We start from the raw sequence: 19,887 nt of genomic DNA, 5'->3' as shown, positions 1-19,887 counted from the left end.
CTTCCTTGGAAATCTTTGCATTAAGAATATTTTGTTGTTATCTGCTTTCAAACAGGCCTTTAAGACTTTTTTTTTAAAAAATCAAGTTCTCATACACAAAGATGCTGAGCTAGTTTTTAAATGAGTGCTGTTCTTTATTTTGAACCATGCCATATTATTAAACTTGGTTTGTGAGACATGCCTGGCTAGACTAGAGTGTGCTAATGTTGCCACTTGTTTAAATTGTGTGTGTTTTAAAATTATTTTATGACCCTGAGTATGAGTTTCTCTAAGAGGGCACTTTTTGTTGTTGTTGTTATTGTTGCTGCTGCTCTGGGTCCTGAAATAATCAGGATCCACCTAATAATAATAATAATAATAATAATAATAATAATAATATACCCTTTCCATTCATTTAGCCATAAGGAATGTGCTTGGGTAAGCACAACATTTTAAAAGTTTGCATAGGCTTTAATCTAAAGCCAGCGGAGGGAAAAGGTCAAAGGCCACTGGCGCGGGGGGGGGGGGCTGGATTCAAGTTTCTGAATGAGGCCGCCCACCTCAGATTCCCACAGCTGCTTGTCTCTGAAACATAAGATTTGTCTTCCCCTGCCCTGCCAGTGCTATTAGTAGTATTATTATCTGCTCCCTCTCAGCCAATCAGGGCGTCAGGAGCCTGGTGACGACATGTGCTAGGGAACAGCACTGAGGCAGTGAAGCATCCAAGCTACTAATGTTAGGATTGGAGGTCAGAAGCTGCTCTATGGGGAGAAAGGGAAGCCTTTTAATGGACTAAGCCAGAAGTGTGCCTTCCTTTCCCTCCTCACCCACTCCCCATTCTTTCTTTTTTTCCTGCAAAGGGCATTGCTTTCGATGACAATACCAGACCCTAAGAGGCCGACAGTCTGGATACAGCATGACAGGGCAGACTGCAGGTAATGCTTCCCCCAACCTCATTTTCCCCTTTGCTGCTGTTACACTGGGAACAGGGCTGGCCTGTGGACCTTCCGTTTGCAAGACACCTGAGCCACGCATTCTTCTGCTTTTGCAATCAAGGAGCTTCTCTGTCTCCGCTGCAGGAGAAAGAGGATCCCAGAAAATGCATGCTTTGTTTTTCGTTTTATAGTGGTGCGTAAACCTTGCTTTGGTGGAGGGGTCTTGTTCCTTGTCTTCAAAGCATCTTGCATCTCCCTGCCCCCTTCCTCTCTGATTTGTAAATGTTTTTTTTAAAAAAAAAAATAACAGCAGTGTCAGAAAATCTGGATACTGACATCTTCTAGCAGTTTTAACTCTTGAGGGGATGGAGGGGAAATGGGAAGGGGGGCTTGCGATTGCAAATGCAGAAATCTGTTCTTGCCGCTGACTGAAGTGTCAACACGGATGTCAGCGGCAGGAGCTGCCTTGATGGGCTTCCCATTGAAAGGGAACAATACAGGCTTTGGTTGTTATTCTGATGCACGAGAGAGACGTGGCCTTATTGTAGTACCGTGTGTGTGTGTGTGTGTGTGTGTGTGTTTTCCCGGCCAATGCATTAAAGCCATTTACGTATTTTCTTTTGTTTTGAAAGGGGGCTTTGGGGGCTAATACAATGTTCTTCCCATAAGGCATTAGTCTGTGATCTTGAAATGCTGGTGTTTCTTTTGCTAGGCTTCCTCCCTTTGTCCCAGACCTGTATGTATGGCTACGTTATCCAAGTAAGGAACTGTCACCATGCACTATCCTACTCCCTACTGCTCTCTTTGCTCCTTCTGTTTCATGTCAGGTTTTAGGATCTGTTTGTATTTGGGCACCAGAATGGAAGACGATGAGTGTATCTTTGTTAAGCAGCAATAAGAAGATGATGGTGAAAATGATTTTAAAAAGCAGAGGTGCAAAAATGGGATTGTCTCTAGTATTGTTAAGCATGTGTGACTCAGTGGGCCTCAGCAGCTGAATGCTGATCTTGTTATCCATTTAAAATGGCCCCTATCTCCCCTCTCTCTACTAAAAAAAAAAAAAAAGGGTTCATAGTCAAGAGGTTTATTTTCAGTGTCTCTAACTGTGATGGGACTCTCTGGGCACTGGCATTTTGTCTTCATGTATGGTTTTCAACACCTTTCATGTGCCTGGGGATGGCTCTTCCTTTTGTCAAGATGTGTATCACTTCTTTTTTTTAATACCGAGGAAATAATTTTGGGGTTTGGTATGTTTTACACTGCATTTCTTGTTGATCATAATTTGGGGGGGGGGGTTGGAGCTTGTCAAAATTCTGCACCCCTAGGCAGGGCTGCCAAGGTCGAGTGAGGTTTCGGTTCAGCAGGTCAAAGACCAGACATAGATCTGATTGTTTGAATCTTTCACTGGGGCGGGGAAGTGGGGGGATGCGGGGATGGTGTCAACATGGCTGGCTGTTACAGTGGTGGCAGCAGGGGGGCAGGCAGAGGGAGAAAGTCTGAGGGGTGGGTGAAGCAGCTATCTGCTGTAGGGAAAGATAATAGAAAATGCTGGGCCCTGGTGGGGAATGAAATCAAGTGGTCCCCCATGACTCCTCCTTGATCCATAAATTAACATTCTGCAGTTTATTTCTAGATTTTCCAGAGGCACAGCTGGTGGGAGAGGGGAGGGGAGGGCTGGGAGAAAGGAGAGGGATCATGGGTGGCAGATTGATGCTAAGGAGGAAGATGGGTTTGCTATGCCAGTGAGGAAGATGGCAGGGGGAGGAAGGAGAGCTGCTTGAGTGGGAAATGGGAAGCTTGAGAGAGGAGGGGAAAGAGGAAGGAAGTCAGCTGGTGATGTTCATAGAGAAAGGAACAAGGTGGAAGGGTGGTGTGCAGTGAGAGGTTGAGTGAAACAGCGGTATAAGAAAGCATCCTGGTGGATCAGGCCAAAGGGGCCCCATCTTGCTCAGTATCCTGTTCCCACAGTGACCAATCAGATGACTATGTGAAGCCTATAAGCAGGGCCCAAGCACAACAGTTCTTTCTCTACTTGTGATTCCCAGGCACTAGTATGAAGGGACAGCAAAACCATCATGGCTAGTAGCCATTGACAGCTGTCTCCTTCATGAATTTCCCAATCCTCCTTTAAGGCCATCCATGTTGGCGGCCACTATTACATTTACCATAGTTTAACCATGTAGTGTGATGAGACACTGAAAGAAAAACAAAGGAAAGAGCAGTTTGTTGGATCCAGGGGAAGGTTGATCTGTGTACACATAAGGTTCTGAAGGAGCTTCACAGAAGTGGAGAGGACCGTGGTACACCTTCTACAGCTACGGAGCTCAGCATGTACATTGCAAGGTGTGAATCGTTTATTGTCAGGTCTGGTTCTAGCTTGGTTGCAAGGTAGGCTATCCATTCTAAGAGCACACCAACTTTGCAGGGGCTGGCAATTTTATTTATTAAATTTCTGTTCTGCCCTTCACAGGGTGGTTTACAACATAAAAACACAAAAATGCATGTCCTAATAACAAACAAAAATAATGACCCCGACACACACTGCTATTATTATTATTATTATTTATGAAAGGATATGAAAGGCAGGAACTATGTAATTGCAAGAACTCTGCAATTCAGATTGTCTACTTCGGCCATTGCAGACCTCAGGTAGTCCAACCATTTGCTGCCATCGCTAGAAAGTGAATATTTGGATAGTTCGAGGCCTGTGAATGGAATATGACTGACAAATGCCCAATAACGAGGATGGACAGTTCCTCTAAGTTTGGGTGGACAGTTCCCTTTGCATAGTTGCAGCAGTAATGGTGGGGTATCATCAGACAGTGCCTGTTTCATGTGACTGACAAATTCTGTTGCACCTTCTTTGGGTGAATTTCTTCATAACAGAGGCTACAGGGAAACCTTTTCTCTTGGTATTAAGCCATCCCAACTCTGCATTAATTACTAACTTTAGAATCAAGCTGCATCAGAAAGAAGGCATTTCCATTATTTCAATGGGTCTCTAAGTAGGAATAGTATTGGACACAACCCAGAGTTGCCACATCACTTGCAGAGTTCTTTTCCTAGAGAAGTTCATGGTCTGGTGAAGTTTCTGTTTTGCCTGGGCTTTTAAAATGTTGCCTTCGTTTTTATGCTATGTATTTTTTGCTGCTAGAGATCCTTAAAGATATCGTTCATTCCACAATTAAGTGAACTTAATTGATTTGCGCTTCCTGGGCTACTGCTTAAGTCCAGAACTTAAATATGCATATTAGTCTACAGCTCTATGAATGTTTGTTCTTCACACATTAATTACTTACCTTTTTATGAGGTGGTCTGAGGTGGCTATTTTGCTTTCCAACCCCCCCCCCCAAAAGGTATATCAGTCAAAACTACATACCAGAATCTGCTCTGTTAGGAGAAATTTGCACTGAAATGATGCTGAATTTTCATGAGGTCTTAAAGAAAAACACTCCACTAACTGAAATATAGAAATGTAAAGAACTGAACAAGGGCCACATTCACACCATCCATTAAAAAAGCTACGATACCACAAAGAATCCTGCGAACTATAGTTTTTGTTAAGAGTGTTGAGAGTTGTTAAGAAACCTCTTTTCCACCCCCCAGAGCTACAATTTCCAGAGTTCCCAATGAAGAAGGATTAATTGTGAAATCAGTCTGAGAAGGAAACCACTGGGAAGAAAACAGGGGTCTTCTGACAACTCTCAGCACCCTTAGCAAATTACAGCTTCCAGCATTCTTTGGGAGGAAGCCATGAGTATTTAAAGTGGCATCATAGTGCTTTAAGAGTGTGAATGTGGCCAACACTGGAAGAATGAGAAACAGGGAAACTGAGGCTGGGTACACAATCCCATTTACTCTGGCTCCAGTGCACTCCCACAACTGGTGTTTGAAGCCCAAAATGCGTAGCATAAGTCACAATTCTTGGAAGCCAACTCTTAGATGCTGAGATCCCTTTGCTCCTCCCCCAATAAAATATTTGAGGGCGACAAGCCCTCAAATGATGTCGATGTGCCCTGTCATGTGATTGATTATGCAGGGCGGGGCTTACCTGCCCCCTCCCATACTCACTGTCACAATCCATCTGTATTCTGTAGCTTCTTGAAAAATACTGCTGTTTCATGTGCTTTCCCTCAAACCAGCTTCCACCCAGTTTGAAAATGTAATCTCTCATTAAGCTGAGGTTTGTATATGCACAGGTGATGGCTTCACTGAATAACAGCTGTGTGAGGACTGCAGGCACGGGAAACAAATCAGGTGAATAATGTGTCCGGCAACATAAAGTGTGACTTGAAACATAGCAGGAGGTAACAACCACCTTAATGTGTTCGTGCCCTGAAAGAGACATGTTTGCCCATCCTTACTGCTTAGCCATTTACCTGCCTGGTTCTGTTTACTGTATCCAGTCCTCCTGGGTCTGAGGCTTTGGCTCAGAGCCTTGTCTGCGACTGACTTTACTTCTGCTGCTCCAACCTCCTTTGCTACTTCCAACAGAAACAGATTCCAATGCTCATCCTCAATCTATCGGGGCAAGTGATGAGGGGATGGAGATTTTCCCAGCACTTTATTTCTGTGAAGAAAATTTTCCTTTTCATAAGTTCATTACTTGCAATGAATATACAATGCACCGTTCTTTAGGTTGTCAGCTTGCATTTGTGTGTCAACAGTTTTCAGTGCCTCTGTTCCCTCCTGCCCTTAAATGTAATTACAGTCGTACCTTGGTTCTCAAACGTAATCCGTTTCAGAAGTCCGTTCAACTTCCAAAATGTTCTGAAACCAAGGCACGGCTTCTGATTGGCTGCAGGAAGCTTCTGCAGCCAATTGGAAGCCATGGAAGTCACGTTGGACTTTTGGATTCCAAAAATAGTGTGCAAACCGGAACACTCACTTTGCGGTGTTCGGGAGCCAAAACGTTTGAGAACTAAGCCGTTTGAAAACCAAGGCACGACTATAATGTTAAGTGACATACATGGCATTGCCATTACATATTTTGCAATAACGTTTTCTACACAATACAACATTTTAATCACATTAAATGTGCTTTAATTTTCTCTCTCAAATATTTCTGGTGAAATACAGCGAAAATTAACGCAGGCTGCTTTTTCTTAAAGCTTTGTTTAGTACAGTTTCCCCCAACCAGGTGCTCTTCAGATACTTTGGACTACAACTCCCATTAGCTGGCTGGGTCTGATGAGAGTTGTAGTCCAACACGTGGGCTTTGGCAAATATAGGTTTATTGGGGTGTTGTTGTTTTTAATAAGTAAGATAAATATGCTAAAATAGATCACTCTAGGGGTCAGAACATTTTCTGATGCAAATCACCCAGTGCAATTTTTTCTGATAGGAAGGTTTTTCTAGGAGTTTTTCCAATTCAGCCCCCCCCCCCCCGAAAATCTGCATCACTGGTCATTGCAGTACTTCTTTCTTGAACCTGCTGAGGCTCTCATCATCTTCTATTTCTCTGCTTGGCTGCAGCAAAGGAATCCTGGGAGCTCTTTGTGAAGGCTAGGAGTCTCAAGCAAGTGAAGTATTATAGTCAAATGGGATTCAGTGTGCACAGCATTGCTTGTCCTGGTTGGCTGTAGAGAAAACCCAAGGACAATCTTAGAAGAGGAATTTTGTATCACCTCCTTGATCCTTCTAACTGAAGATGGCCAAGATTGAACTGGGAATGGAAGCATATGCCATACCACTGAGCCAAGGACCCTCTCCCACACCTGGACTGGGAGAACTTTGGATTTCAGCAGTGCGGGTGGCGCTGTGGTCTAAACCACTGAGCCTAGGGCTTGCCGATTGGAAGGTCGGCAGTTCAAACCCCTGCGACGGGGTGAGCTCCTGTTGTTCAGTCCCAGCTCCTGCCCACCTAGCAGTTTGAAAGTACGAAATGCAAGTAGATAAATAGGTACCACTCCGGCGGGAAGGTAAACGGCGTTTCCGTGCGCTGCTCTGGTTCGCCAGAAGCGGCTTAGTCATGCTGGCCACATGACCCGGAAGCTGTCTGCAGACAAAACGCCGGCTCCCTCAGCCAGTAAAGCGAGATGAGCGCCGCAACCCCAGAGTCGTCCGCAACTGGACTTAACGGTCAGGGGTCCCTTTACCTTTACAGTGGTGCCTTGCAAGACGAAAAGAATCCGTTCTGTGATTCTCTTCGTCTAGTGGTTTTTTCGTCTTGCGAAGCAAGCCCATTGAAGGATTAGCGGATTAGCGCTATTAGCGCTTTTAGCAGCTTTTAGCGGCTTATCTGCTGATTGGATCAGCTGATAAGCGGCTTAGCGGCTTAGAAAAAGGGAGGGAAGGGGGGGGGAAACCAGCAGGAACTCGCAAGACATTGTCGTCTTGCGAAGCAAGCCCATAGGAAATTCGTTTTGCGAAGCACCTCCAAAACGTAAAACTCTTTCGTCTAGCGAGTTTTCCGTCTTGCGAGGCATTCGTCTTGCGGGGCACCACTGTACCTTTCTCCTTAAAAAGTCCATAACCATCATAGGCTTTCCCTGGTGCCTGTGCCTGGAGGGATATATTACCCCTTGAGGGCTTTCATGACATCAACAGAACCTAACAATATTTTTCATGCATAATTCAACTGACCACCCATGCCCAAGCTGGCAGCAGTTCACCAGGTTCTGAAGCAGAGGCATTCTGCATTGCCTGCTATCAGTTTTTTAACTGGCGATGGCAGAGATCTTCTGCATGCAAAACACATGATCTACCAATGATCCATGGGTGTAGCCAGGGGGGCAGGAGGCATCTGCCCCCCAATCAAGTAAATAAATAAAAATACTTAACTAATAGTAGAAGTAATCAGAATATTTGAAATTGAAATGCTTGCTGAGGTTACCTGGATAATGTTGTGTCACATTCTAGCAATGCAACTGGCAACCCAACTGAGCGATACCTTACCTCAAGGCTCTGCTCATCTCTCTTGCTCAGCCATGCACTACTTGTGCCATAGAGCAACCATTCAGTAGTACCTTGTGGAGAGTAAAGACTTGGCTAAGGCCGGTGATGACAGAGGAGTCTTTCAATGGCCTATTCTTACTGAGTGTGCACAGAAAAACTGCACTGGGGAAAAAGGAAGAATTTGAGATGGACGTGCTAAAAAGATTTCCAGCAAATCCATAAACACTTATTTAATCTAGATTTCTTTAAAAAAAAGATGAAAAAGGCATGTTCCTTGTAGTTTTGCAAAATATACTTATTAACTGCATGAAAGGTACTCCTTAGTGTTAACTTTTGCATTTAACTTCCTAGTTTTCAAATGACTGAAGATTTTGACAGATTTTTCTGAGTACTTGGGGTCAAAAGAGTGTAATTTAAAACAGCAGTTGTTGAGACACTTCATTCAGAATCTGCTAGACAGAGCCAGACAGCGGATGATGACAGGTGGGTTTCCTGCCCCCCCCCCAATATAAATCCTGGTTACGCCCATGCACTGAGCTGTGCCTCTTCCCTTGGAGATGCTACTCTACTTGCATGAGAGTCAGCTGTCTGGCATGTGTGGTGCCTCAAAGCTCCCTCATTGTGACCATTGAAGTACAGGGGAGACGTAAACAGATTGGGCTTCCTTGGCTGCAGCTTTTCCTAGTCACAAATACCTTTGTTGTGTCTGGGTTCTGACATTGATGCTGCCCCCAGCCCAGATCCTGCACTGTTGCTTTATCTCTCTCTCCCCATTTCTATTTCCCGCTGTGCTCTGCAGTGATCTTCCTTATTTGCCATCTGTTTTCTTGCCGCAGCAAAAGGCACCCTGATGTGTATACTCACTGGTCAGGCTTCCAGGAATTTCATAGAAATGAAACACTGGGGTTCTATTCTGGGTGTCCTATTATGTTTGCATGTCTGACACTTGATCTCTGAAGCCTACGCAGCTACTGAATTTTGGTGAACCTTTGGCGTTCATAAATGTTGTGAGAAGGTGGGGAAAGTAGAATCAGGTCAGCTTTAAAAAGGGATCAGCCAACTATTAAAGCGGAGCCTATTCACATCTGTAGTCTCAGTTCGCATTTTGCATGGTCCCCTGTCACAGACACACATGCAACTGGCAAGGGTGTCGGTTGTGTTTCCACACTTTTAATGGGCATGTGGACATCAGGAACAGTGAGAACAAATCTGATGCCACTCTCCCCCTTTCTTGTCTTTGAGTGCATGTGTGAAAATGGCTAATGCATTTATTATTATTTTTTATTGCATTTATATCCCACCCTTTTCCTCCATGGAGCTCAAGCTGGTGTACATGGTTCTTCCCTCTTCCTCATTTAACCACAACCCTGTGAGGTAGGTTGGCCTGAGAGATGGTGACTGGCCCAAGGTCACCTAGTGAGCTTCGTTCATGGTTGAGTGGGGATTCGAACCCTGGTTTCTTGGATCCTAGTCTGACACTCTAGCCAGTGGCATGAAGTTGAGGGATGGAAACCTGAAGGTCTCACTTGTGTTATTACTATTGCTTTTGTCTGAGTCTGTCCTCTATTTCTTCCACTCCTTTTTGTGTCTGTCTTCCTTACCCAACTTCTTCTACTCAATGCGTAAGCATGGGAAATGCGCAGAATTGCAGGTGGCAAGGAAATTATGCAGGGCATAGAATCATAAGTACAGGTGTTAGAATCAGCTCTGTTGTTGTTGTTGTCTTTTTTAAAACGAATAGCCTGGGCAGCTTGGGTTGATAAACAGTGCATGATTCATACCTCTTTTGACCAAAACATCAAATTAGCATGACTAGTTGAGAGAGGAGGTTTTCCCACTTCCATTTCTTCCCATGCCTCTGGTTGATTCTCCCCCTGCATGCCAGCCTTTTTGAATTCTAGATTAAGTAGATGAGTTTCAAAAATTAATTATGGAAATGAAGTTTGCACCATTTGCTGCAGCTTTCACTTCCTTCTGTTCATTCACATCTCTTCACCATCACATTAATGATGTCCACATATGCATTTATGAAACTATGGTCTAGTTTGCACATAGCATTAAGCCAAACCACAGTTTAATGGGAAGGAGCAAGTGTGAGGATATCCAGAGTGAATATTGTGGCTACTCTGCTCGTCCTTGGGTCCTGCTTCTCTCATGCTACCAGTGGTTTGGCTAACGCAACACGGGAATGCAAGCTCATATTTTGTCTCCCCCAAACAAACCCCAAGCAGCAAACCAATATTAAATCTTGGTTATTGTAACTCATGGTTTATTCGGAGCAAGACATATCAGGAAATAGGGTTTGGATTAAGTCAAATAAATAAGACAAATTATGGCTTAGTTCTGGGCTGCATGGCAGTATCAGATTCAGGGAGGAGTGATTTGTATGTACTCTGGTTTGTTCTCCCTAAGCCATAGTTTGGCTTAGTGTTCAACGTAAACTGGGCCAGCGGAAAAAAGCAATCAAAAAGTAATCACACATTTCATGCAGTGTTTCATTGGTGCACGTATGCACTGCTGCACATGTGACAAAACACATGAAATAATCTTGGTCCAACCACATGTACAACATCATACTTGGGGTTTGTGTGTGTGTGTGTGTGTGTGTGTGTGTGTGTGCTTTGCCAATGCATCTGTGTGCATTGGTGATGGAGAGGTGGTAAATGTCATGACTGAATGGAAAGCTGTGTCAAACTGTGCATGCAGAGTGTTTTGTACAAAATTTGGATTTATTTTCATTTTTAAAGGAACAATGAACAATTCTGGATATGTCAATCTCAGTTTAGAAACAAGACTAGGTAATTTGGAAGTCTAGTCTCCAGGGAGGCCTTCAGGTGAGAATTTTGGAAACATTACTGATGGCTGCCTTTTCTACCCCAGAACTGGATGGCTGTTCTGTTCTGTGCTAGATCGGTGGATATTTCTGAGCTACAAAGGTATCTCAATTTGCCCCCAAGCAAGGTGGGGGACAAGGATTGGGGGGAAGGGATGTGACACGCCCATCACTAGTTTTGCAGATCTGTTTGGAATTTCCCACAGCTACCCTTAAGTAAAAACAAAGACATCAGTGCCAATCCCAAATATCCTATGTAACATATAGTTTGGCCTTTATTTATACAGTTATCAGATCAGTTTAGATTTATTTCTTACAACCACCGGTTGTTACAATACGAAGCAAGGAAGATGAGCATTTAATAACAAATGAGATGAGAAATAACATTAACTTAATTAAGCATAAATCAATAAAAAAACAATTAAAAGACTGGCAGTCAACCCAGCAAATGAAATAATAATAAGTCCAGCCTAACTGTATATCAGCTTCCTGTTTTGTTTTTATTAACCATGACAAATCAAATAAAAATGATGGAAACAGCCAGGATTCTCCAGTAGTCTTTTATATTTGTCTTAATAAATATATAAAAACTAGCTTGTGCCTTAGCTAGTGCTATTAGGAAGGCAACAACTCTTCTCTTTAGCTTGATATCCTTTTCATTTTATCTTTTCACACACAGATAGGGCTGGCCCTACCATTAGGCACAGCAGAAGAGATGGTTTATATGGAATATTTTTAGGGGTGGGGAGTAGACAGAGCAGGGTCCTACATGGCTTCCGCAGGACTCCCTAAGCTGATCTGCTGCCCCCAAGTGTAGTGGAGGCTGCTCTCCCATTGCCAACACTGAGGTAAGATCGAGCTGCCAGTGTGTTAGCTTCTGTTTGCGGAATGCAGAGGGACACCACCTCATCTTTTGCCTCAGGTAGCAAAGTATCTTGGACCCATCCTACACACAAATAACATGGTACCATTGATGGTTTTCCTCTAATACCTTCTGTTAACAATTAAGCAGATAGTGGGGAAGATCCCAACTTTGTCTAATCAATAGCAGAGCTTTATGGCGTTTGTGCTAATCTGCCTACAATAAGTGTAGAAGACATTAATGGAAACCTCACAATAATGATTTCATTAAGCAAGCAGAACTTTTTGATTTTAAGTAAGCAGAGCTGTGGACGTGGGTGTGCCCTCTCCCAGTCCCCCCCCCCACCTGCCTGCCCCTTATTACTTACATCCAGTCCAGAGAGTGGCCCTGCCTGTCAGCTTCTGCCTCCTTAGCTCATTGTGTCTCTTGTAGAACTCAGCAGGGAGGAAGATGGGGACAAAACTTAAATTAATTGGCTGTGCCTGTCATTTTCTCTGACTCCACCTGTTATTGCTTTCTCTGCCTCTTGCCATATAAGCCGCAGTTGGCAATAGCCAGCAGTGGCTTGGGGGATATCTTTATAGATATTCTTATATCAAATAAAGGGTCCTGTTTTAAACTTCGAATACTGTTCCAAGGTGTATCATTTTGGCTCTTAGAATTTTGTTCTGGATACAGTGTAAGGTGATTAGAACTTTGGAAGTCTCAGATATCTGGTCCCTGCAGGTATTTGGAGCTGAAGGGAGGGCCTGTTTTCTCTCAGCAGGGAGCCAACATGATGCTCTTGAGATGTTGTAGGTCTTCATCTCCCACCATCCTATCCCTGACCATTCTTGTCTGTGGAATGCTCTCCCCAGGGAGACAAGCATGGTGCTTTGTTTTATATGTCTTTAGATGTTTCTCCACCATCTGAAGAACTATAAAGAAGGTCCAGCAAAAAACTTTAGACCAGTGATGGGGAACCTCCAACTCATGGGCCTCATTAGGCTCACCTGGCCTCCTCATTTTACTCGCAAGGCCATTTTGGCCAAGCCCCCCTACCTTATAACTGACATCATATATATTGTCAGGTGTGGGGCAGGTAAAAATGCAGCTCCCATGGGGTTTGCTTTTGCAATCACTATCATGGTTGTTGGGCATGCAAAGTGCCTCTGATGTGGTTTGATTTCAAACCACGTGAGCAAAATTAAATATGACACCATTGTGCCATCAGGTGATTGGCAGGTAGGTGATTGGCTGGATCTGGCAGCCCACTCCTACCTTAGAAACTCAGAGTAACTTGACTGGTTTACTATAGGTCACATGCTTGAATATTTAGTCTTGGGACTGGCTTGCTTGCATATTACATGTTGCTTAATGACTGTCAGCAGCAATGATGGGTTGGTGCATCCACTAAATTCAGAGGCAGTACACTTGTGATCATCATATGCTAGGGCCAAGCAATGGGAAGTGGCTGTCTCCATTTTGCTGTGATGTGACTACCACAAAAACAGCTAGGTAGTGCCACTTCTGGGAATAGTGTGCTGGAGTAGATGGTCCCTTGGTTTGATTCAGCGCAGTCAGTTATTATGTTGGCAATGGTTTCAGACAACTTCCTGCGTCAGAAACAAGCTATTTACAAGCTAAGTAAATAAACCAACAGCAACAATTGTGCATGCTTTCGCACACATACACCCAGCATAGATCAGATTGTTCCCAAATTGTACTCCTGATCGCCCAGAGAGAAAGCCAACAGAACTATGGGCCTCACCAATAATCAGCGTAACGAATTGTGGCCACATCTATAAGATTTAACCAGTATGTTAGCCTGAGGCATACCTAATGCCTGTTCATTAAAGGATCAGATAAGCATGCAGGCAGCATTCCAGTTGTTAAAATATTCATGTGCCAATAGGAGTGTCTGTTCCTAAGACAGGCAAACCTGAGCGTAATGCATGACAGTCATATGGCTCTTGACTGGTCAACATTAAACCAATTTTCTACCCCCTTGGTTACCTGCTTTTCTTACTTTTCACAGCAGTTCCCCTGCAAATTACCCCAGTACTCACAGGTTGCTGTTTTTCTTCAAGTAGAGCTGTTGCATAACTGGACTGTGAGTTTGCTTGCTGTGGGCCACTGGTCCTGCCTCACTGATATGCCTATGGAAGAGTCTATCATTGCCCTGATAAGCTGCTTCTTACCCAGCTGTAAAAGCCAGCATCTTAGCACACTGTAGAACAGGGGTGAGGAACCTGTGTGCCTCCTGATGTTGTTGGATTCCAATTCCTGTCCACCTGTGTCAATACCACCATTAGTCAGAAATGAGGCAACTTGTAGTTCAGCAACACCAGGAGGCAGGGGTAGTGCAAAACAGGAAGTGCTGCTTTGCCCTGCCGCTGCCATCACACCTGCTCCTGCTACTGCCTGCTCTGCTGCCGCCATATGCTCTGCTGCATCTGCCACTGATGGAGAAGCAATACCACCCATAGCCCCAATTTTGGGCAAGATTGTGCCAATTTGGGGCATGAGCTTGCCCAAAATTTGCACTGAGTGTGGTGCCACTTCTGTGCCAATGGTGGAGGTGGCAGGGCAGGCAGGGCACCCATAGGCGTACCTGATGGGGAACTTCTGCCACCTGAAGCAGCAACCTCACCCTGCCTAATAGCTGAACTGGCTCTGTCTGGAGGAACACGAGTTCTATTTTATTTCAGTAAACATGTTCCTCAACTTAGTGCCATCCCCTTATTTTGGACTACACCTTCCATCATCCCCAGTCAACATGTCCAATATTCATGAATGATGCATGTTGTAGCGCAGCAGCATCTGGAGGGCCAGAGGTTCCCCAAAATCTTGCCCACACCCCGTGCATTCAATGTGCACTCACTTAAAATGGCTGCTGAGTTCTTCCCTTCCCCTCTTTGTGCACCAAACTTTCTTCTGATTCCTGGACCAGATAATTCATCTCTCTCTCCTCCACCCCAAATTAGTTACATCCAGTGGCGTAGCGTGGGGGGTGCAGGGGGGCCGGCCGCACCGGGCGCAACATCTGGGGGTTAGGGTTAGGGGGCGCAAATCCACGGGTTAGGGGGCGCAAATCCATGGGTTAGGGGGCGCAAATCACTTGCCTTGCCCCGGGTGCTGACAACCCACGCTACGCCACTGGTTACATCTGTACAGCACTCCCCAGATTCCACTTAGGGAAGTTTTCGTATGCCATCACTGGAGACACCAGTTTTCCATCAACAATGAAAGCTAAATGCTGCACACAGCAGTGGGAGAGCCGAAAAGCATAGAGACACTTGTCTAATTTACAAACTTGTAGCACCAAACAAAAGAGCGATCAATGATTGAATACAGTCCACCATTTATTAATAGAGAGATCACAAGTTGGAATTCACCGTAAACAAAATCAAACATTGCTGATAATGTGCATAGATTTATTCTGTGCTGTTTCAAAGGATTAAAATGTGGATGTTAACAGCAATGTTTGATTTTCTTATTAATGACTTCTGTGATATCTCTGTTAATAAGTCATTGACTGTGTTCAATAATTGATTTAACCAGTAGATGGACACCAGCAATTTGAGAAGGTCTGGGAGCCGACACACATTGCTTTCCCCATGGCTACTGCACACACACACTAGTCCACTCTCAGATAGACATGGTGAAGTTCTCTTCCATGAAAGCTGCTCTGACTTTCATCTTCATTCAGAAATAATGTGATCAGGCTGCCCCTCCTGACCGCTAGCCCACTTCCTGATCTGCTGTCACTCTTCCTAGTGATCAGGTGCTCTTAAGGGCTGTTACAAGGACATCTGTACCAGGGATGGGGAACTTGTGACCATCCAAACGTCGTTGGACCCCAGTGGTCAGGGATGGTGGTTAGACCACTGCAATGCATTGTATGTGGGGCAGCCTTTGAAGACCATTCAGTAACTACAGCTAGTGCTGAACACAGCAGCTGACTTGGCAACTCAGAGAAGAAGGCATGAATATATAGTACGGGTCCCCACCTGACTGAGCTGTTGGCTAGCTTGTCTCTGAGGCCGATGCAAAATGCCAGTTTTGCTCTTTAAGCATTGTACAGCTTGGGACCCCTATAGGTAATAGACTGCCTTTCCCCATATTAAATTGCCTGCTCCATAAGATTGTCATACATGTCTCCTCTAAGGAAGGTTAGAGCAGGGGTCAGCAACCTTTTTCAGCTGTGGGCCGGTCCACCATCCCTCAGACCATGTGGTGGGCCGGACTATTGGGGGGGGGTGAACAAATTCCTATGCTCCACAAATAACCCAGAGATGCATTTTAAATAAAAGCAGGTAAAAACATTCTGAATCCCGGACCGCCCGTGGGCCGGATTGAGAGGGTGATTGGGCCGCATCTGGTTGCCTACCCCTGGGTTAGAGAGTGGTGTCCACCATTTATGCTCCACATCTATGGAATGCTATGCTCCACTTGCCACCCAATTTGTCATTGTTTCAGTGCCAGGCAATACATTTTTGTTTTCCCATGTTTTCCCATGGGCTGCCTCAGTGACTGGATGTTTTTACCCTGATTATGTTTTTAATATGGTTGTGTATTTATTTTTACTAGTATCACTGTATTTCCTTCTTGAAATTGCTTTATGACTTTCTGTTGTGGGGTGCAATTCATAAATTTAATAAACTTAACCAAGTAACTAAATCTAATCTAGCAACAACTGGAGTGCTGCAAGTTCCCCATCCCTGATTGGCTGGGACTTGGACACCAGTGTCACCAGGAATGGCAAGTGATGGGCTTGATAAAGGCTATGAACTACTTGATATGAGGAATGTCCTGGGTATGGATAGCTGTGAATATCTTTATTTTCAAACTTGATGCCAAAACCAGGCCAAAACCTTTGGTGCTCTGGACTCAGTAGTGAAATGAATTCAGCTTGCACAGTATTCTCTGCATGCCTTTGTGGGGTACCCTTCAGTTCCTTTTAAAAAGTACTGCCGAGATTACAGATGTGACCAGACAGGGACGAAGCCAGTGCATGGAGCTGTTGCTGCCAGGTCAGCCAAGCAGTCAATCACATACTCAGCAGGTGGGTGTGGGGTGGACAGGTTCATCCAGTTAGGAAAGCACACACAGCCTCCTGGTCCAGACATGTTGCTTAGGTTAGTGCCTTCGCTGGCCTTTGCTCCTCCCAAGTCTGTGCTTCCCTTCCACCAAACAGAACCTCACAAGTTCAAGTGGATCTCCTGAGACACATTGCATTTGTGTGCACAAAAGATAAATTTACCTTATTTAAGTATATATACTTATTTAAGTATATATCCACAACCAGTGGATATCCCATAGGCATTTCGTTGGCCAATGTGAGAACAGGATTCTCGAGTAGATGGGCCATTGGCCTGTTCCAGAAGGCTCTTCTTATGTTATTATATTTAAGTCTGGGTGGATAAGAACAGCTATGGAACAGTAAGTGCTCTACTCATTAGGCTACTCCTGAAGTTGCTTTACCAAAACTTCACTGGATGCTAATGCCCAATCAGCAACAGTTGTTGGGTTCACATTTTTCACCACCACCAACAGAAGTATTGGGTTTCTGAACTTGCTTTAATATGCTAGCCAGGGAGAAGCAGGTGCTGTCATGAAGCCATTCTGCCTCGCCAGCTGCCCTTACTAAACCTCTGTAACATGGAAATCTGGCTTGCCATCTGCCATACTGGTGTGTGTGTGTGTGTGTGTGTGTGTGTGTGTGTGTGTGTGTGTGTGTGAGAGAGAGAGAGAGAGAGAGAGAGAGAGAGAGAGAGAGAGAGAGTTTTCCGTATTGAAAAGAAATGATTACATGATTTAATATTATTTTAACAATTTTGACAATGTTGGAAGGAATGGAAGAGCCAAGAAGACAGGGTAAACAAGGGATGAACATGTTACTATTATTTTTAATGGTGCATACTGAAACTTAGTTATATTAGGGTATTCGGATTAGGGGCGATGCTAAGGACTTCAGCTTGACAAGACCTTTGATATCACGTTGTGATTTGGACAGGACCAACCTTGTTACAGTACAGGTTGGGTTCTTGATTTGTATCAATGGCAGTTCTGCAATTGATCAAAGGTTTCACAAATAGATCTATCCTAGATCAAGGCTTTGATGACAGGTTACAGGTTACGGGTGCAATCCTGTTTGCTATGGATGGATAAATCTGTCATCTTTAGTTTCTTTTAATTCTTCACATTTTCCCAGTCCTCTAACTTCATAACATTTCTGGAAATTGAATTTTGATTCAGTACTGGTGACTGGGTAGTATTTTCCATCGCAGCTGAGGCAACAGATCAGATTGGAGGGACCCAGAGAGAGACCATGTGGCAACGAAGGGCAATGGCTCAGGCAGGGAAGGGCTCTTGCTATTGTTACCCCTGAGCAACTGCTCCTAGAGCTGATAGTCTCACCTTACCTAATGGTAGAGCTTTCCCTGTCCCTGCCTTGATTCCGTGTCGAGAAGAACATTCTGAATCGGGGGGGGGGGGGGAATCAGAGCTAGCCCACCCATGAGGCAATGTGAAGGTGGCCACCTCAGGCAACAAGATCCACAGGGGCAGCAGACCCCAATGCAGAACTTTACCCACCCACCCCACCGCCTGTTCCTAATGTGTGGTGGATCCTCTCATCCCTTCTTCCCCAGTGGGGAGGGGGTATCATGTTGTGGTTTGTCTCAGGTGCCAAAATGTCTTGGGCTGGCCCTGGGGAAAACAAATGTACAAATGAGTAATGCTAGCAAGGAGGCACAGTACATCCTTGAAGATATGCAGCAAAGGAGACTTGGTTACGGTGACCTGATCAGGTGTTCAAGCTGTCTGTTGCTATGGTAATGAGGCTGAACTAGAGTGAGAAAGAGACAGCAATTTTCTCAGTTTGGAACCACGTCTCTTTTCTGCTCATACTTGAGAGCTTGGAGAGCATTATGTCCCAGACATGGTAACACACCCACCAAAAAAGAAAAAGAAAAAGGATAATGGTGTGGAAAGAGAATGCTGATTTTCTAAGCGTTCATCTCCCCACCCCCACCCTATTAGCATTTATTTGCTGAGAACAATAGAGGACTGTATGATGTGAAGATATACTGCATTTACTCAAATGTAATGCACACCTTTTTTGGCCAAATTACGTTGCGAAAATTAGGGTGTGCATTAGATTTGATGGCGCATTTACATTTGCCAGCAAATACTTTTTTGGTTCCGAGGTTTTGAGGTGTGCATTAGATTCGATGGCGCATTAGATTCACGTAAATACAGTACTTTACAGTGCAATCTTATGGAGGACAGGGCTTTCAATGCCTAAAAGCAACAATGGCTGTGTTTCACCTCCACTGTCAACGACAAAGGTGTTGTTGTTGGCACCTGTCTGTCTCTGGAGACAATGAAGGAGTACGCCTTTGGGGGGTGAGGTCAAGCTATTGGAAGGTTGCAGCACCTGCTGTGATGGTAGAGACTGTTGCTGGATAGACATGTTTTGTTGCAGCTGGGGCAAATGAAGGCGTTCAGTTGTGCTGCTGCAGATGCACAGGGCATTTTTTTTGCCTGTGCTCCTCCCAGTGGTCATTCCTCTGGTCACTGCTATGGATGCACAACTCAGCTGCCCATCTCCAGGTAATGCAGCCTGACAAGGTTGATGTTTACGCTGCTAGCCTTCAGGTCACATTTGCAGACAGCAATTCAGACATTGAGCATGTATCTGAGTATCAGTTGCTTGAAACCTCAAATGGGGAGAGTGTTATTGCACTCAAAACCTGCTTGAAGGCTTCCCATCAGGGCACCTGGTTGTACACTGGAGGAAAAGGGTGTTAGACTAGATGGGCCACTGGGCTGATCCAGCAGCCAGACTCTTCTTATGACTGCTAAATGGAAGCTCCATGCTCAGAAGAAGTCTGACACTGAATAGGGATGGACAGATTGGTCTGTTTCTGGTCCTGCCAATTTCACATGCATTCTTAAATTCATTACCATCCCATTTCCAAATTAATCTGATATTTCAATTTTATTCTAAAGCTGCATTGGTGTGGTGGTTGTTTGGGCTAATTAATCCAATCTAATTAATGCACTAGATCCAGGCAAAAGGAGTCAGGCTTATTCTTATTTAAATCAGCATGAAAAGCCTGTAATCACTAACTTTGATTTCAATGGGACCTAAACATGAATAGATTGGCCTGGATATAACCAAATAAAGCACTGTGTCCAGGTACCTAAAAGCAATGGGTTGTTTTTTCTTTTTTATTAAAAAAGACCTTATTTAAACATAATTTAGCCATCTCTTTCTGACAGAATTCAGGAAACAACTTAGTCAAATAACAAGTTTTAATCACCAGAATTAGGCAGGCAGTTCTCAGTTATTAACATGCAGGGTGAAGAAAGCCTCCTACAAGCAGTCAGTA

General features: G+C 44.4%; 1 protein-coding gene across 6 annotated transcripts in view; it reads left to right on the top strand.

Annotated features, from left to right (window-relative positions):
* Window positions 1-653: 653 nt before the first annotated feature.
* Window positions 654-19,887, top strand: part of PAK3 (p21 (RAC1) activated kinase 3) — an 86,212-nt gene continuing 66,978 nt past the window's right edge. For 2 of the 6 annotated variants that reach the window (XM_081179328.1, XM_081179329.1), the window contains exon 1: window positions 676-914. The gene's annotated coding sequence lies outside the window, so the exon portion shown is untranslated. Of the gene's footprint in view, window positions 915-5,113; window positions 5,172-8,162; window positions 8,295-19,887 lie in introns of all 6 variants that reach the window. The other 4 variants (XM_081179327.1, XM_081179326.1, XM_081179325.1 and 1 more) reach the window with 4 other exon arrangements.

This window comes from Podarcis bocagei (genome assembly GCF_964188305.1).
Source record: "Podarcis bocagei genome assembly, chromosome: Z".
Taxonomy (NCBI): Eukaryota; Metazoa; Chordata; class Lepidosauria; order Squamata; family Lacertidae; genus Podarcis; species Podarcis bocagei.
Note: the sequence above shows the minus strand (reverse complement) of the source record. Positions and strands in the feature narration are given on the sequence as shown.